We start from the raw sequence: 3,017 nt of genomic DNA, 5'->3' as shown, positions 1-3,017 counted from the left end.
CAGTTACTCAAACCACATTAGAAACCAGACTTGTTGAGTTTCTTTACTGGAGACATTTTGATAAGCAGACATCATCTTTAATCTTTATTTTATTGGGGCTGTCTTATTTTCAAGACTTTTTGCGTCTCAAAATTAAACCGTGATTATTACTTGGATGATTTTAGAGCTTATTCACTCCAATAGGAATTTTCTTTGAGCACTGCCTAGGAAATGCACTTCTAGTGCAGCCACGTGAAGCCCAAGCTCAACTTCATAAAAGTAACCATTTCTGTTTATCACTTTCTAATTATGAAATACCCAGCTAAGAAGAAGGTACGTAAACCAAGTGTCAGATGCCTCTGCCTACCTGATCCAGAGAGTTGCCTGTGCTCCCCTGCTTCTGTATGTGGTTTAATGTCACTATCTTCACTATTATACTTTCTTCATTGTCTTTTTTCCTTCTTGGCATTTTTTTCCCTTACTTCTCCAGGATGCATTTTTTCCTCTATCCTTTGACGATAGGGCAGTCTGTGGTTTTATATTTGGTTTTGTGTCATTTTTCTCATTCCTATTAGGAGTGGCATCAAATGTATTCTTGTACATTTGACTTGTACTTACAGGAATTTAGGGACCTTGTCTATTTTAACTCTGCAAGATCCCCCAGAAACTAAAATAGCATCCAGTTCATCAGAGGAACTCAGCACATAATGAATGGTGCATGAAGAAATGAGTATAACACAAGTGAGGGTTGAAATGTGAAAAGCATCTTCTTTACCAACTTTGCAAATATATTGTCAAACAACTTTGCTCTCAGAAAACATTGCATCATTAACTGTTTGTCATTTGTTAACTGAGCAGGTTGATTTCACGGGTTCTATTGACCCAGTGAGACATTCAACATTGGATGTTCAGCGCCTTGTATCAACTCTGAGAAGTCTGGATTAAGGAAATGGAAAAAGGATGAATTTCAATTTAGGATCCACTTTGAAAGGAAGAGTCTATAAGGCTGTGAGATTGGAACTTGAGTATCTATTTCAGTGTCTCCAATCCAGTTTAGTTTCAAATACCATTAGCCACAAAAAGGGCAGAAAGAGATGTCTCTTTTCCAGAATGAACCCTTGGGCCACAGCCAAAGCTATCACCTCAGATGAAAATAATATGATTTACCACAAGAAAAGTTTCCATCTCCTTTTATCCAGGGTTAGGAATAGGGGACCATGTGTGACAAGTTTGTTCAGGATGCTAATGATGCCATCAGATTCTAAGTCACAGGATGCAAAGTGATGGTCTGAAGACCAAATCTGGCCCACAGATGTATTTTATTTGATCCACACTATTTTTTTTTTCATTGAATTAGTTGCCCATATAGAAAGTCAGAAGAATTCTGGTTTTCTCTCCACCACCCCCCTTAAAAGATAAAAAAATATAAAAAATTGCACCTACAATCCCAAATTATATCGACAATTAGCTGGTGTTCAAGTTCAAATTCTCACAACTGGCTGCTTCCCTACCATAGCCCCATCACTGCCTGTTTTCACTCTGATACTGGAAAGTTTCAATTTGCCATCCCCCATCACCCTGAACAGCTTTCTTTCTTATAGCCCACCTACCTCATCTATTTATTTTATCGATTTGGGCCCTGCATGTAACTGCCATCTTGAATGTCACAAATGCTATTGTTAAATTTGCATCCTTCTGAGAGTAAATATTCAAGTGTTCTAACTACGCCTCTACCTTCATCATTCCATATCAGCTGGCTGATTCCATTTGTTCCTCTGAAACTTCTGTGTATGTGTGGTCCCTGAAGAGATGGAGGTGGAATCAGAAAAAGGACAAGTTGTGTGCCTCCTTCAACAGCACATACTAAAATTGAAGCGACACAGACGAGATTAGCATGGCCTCTGCACAAGGAGAAAATGGACAAGGTGGAGTGAAAACATCAGTTATTTCTGGGACTCTGAATATGTAGGGTTGTCAAAAGAAGAGGAAAACTAATCTAAATGTGTATAATGCCCATCATTATAACAGCACAGCTTATGTATTTATGTATACAACTATGTGCTATATATACATATATATGTATACACTCACAAAATCACTTATACTGTCCCCTTAGGGACTTGTAAGGGGGTTTTTTAAAGTTAATTTTAGCTAAACAATTTTTTCATTGATTTCCTTAATTTTTTTTTACTACTGTAGTACCTGAATATTGTAAGTATAAAGTTAGAAATTAACAGTAAAATGTTTATGACTTCTAACAGATTTACACCCACAATACATTGACAAATGAAAACAAAATAACACAAACAATAAAAGCTGAGTGGCTAACACCAACTTAACATGACAGTTGATGCTGCTTTGCTGAAACAAGCACTACCAGCAAAAGGACACTTACTGTATGATATGGGTTCTCTTGATGAAATCATACTGTACAAGGACTTAGTGCCTTTTCTGAAATCCTTGAGGCAAGACGTAATAGAGAATTTTGAATGTTTCTTATTTTAGAAAGGGGCAGTACACAATAAATGCACTAATATTTTATAGTATAACATATGAATATTCATAGTAAATGGGATAATTAAAAACTGTAAATAGCCTCATGTCAGCCTGGGTCAGGTTTCATACCAAATAAGTTTGTCACAAACTTACCAAAAATGTCTGGGTCATTTAACAAGTCGTACAGCCTTGAGAGCATTGTTCAATTTCAGTGATCTCAACCATGAAATAATTTAATTACTTTAGAGTAACTAACTAGCCCATGACCTGCAGCCAGAAAGAAAGCCAGAGTGTTTATGCATGGCCAGCAGAAGCTGCAGGATAAATACTGTAGTTAGGATCGGCGTGTTCCTTTATTAAGTAGGTATATGCCATGTACAGTGCCACACCATAGATTGAAACAGGGACCCAGAGATAAATGAAGCCACTGTCTGCACTCAGGGAGCTCCCGTTCAGCCCTGCAGATGAAGACCTTGTGGAGGCGAGAAAATTAAGGCCATTCCACTTTGAGTTCAGTGTTATCACAAGTGCAGCCATCCCAG

At 37.7% G+C, this 3,017-nt stretch overlaps 1 non-coding gene across 1 annotated transcript; it reads left to right on the top strand.

The window, feature by feature from the left end:
* The first annotated feature begins 1,822 nt into the window (after nt 1-1,822).
* LOC121498335 lies at nt 1,823-1,927 on the top strand. Its single transcript, XR_005989721.1, has one exon. It is a non-coding gene; the product is annotated as a U6 spliceosomal RNA (small nuclear RNA).
* Nucleotides 1,928-3,017: the final 1,090 nt, after the last annotated feature.

Source organism: Vulpes lagopus, chromosome 8 (assembly GCF_018345385.1).
Source record: "Vulpes lagopus strain Blue_001 chromosome 8, ASM1834538v1, whole genome shotgun sequence".
Classification (NCBI taxonomy): Eukaryota; Metazoa; Chordata; class Mammalia; order Carnivora; family Canidae; genus Vulpes; species Vulpes lagopus.
The sequence above is the reverse complement of the archived record's forward strand: the minus strand, read 5'-3'. Positions and strand labels throughout refer to the sequence as shown.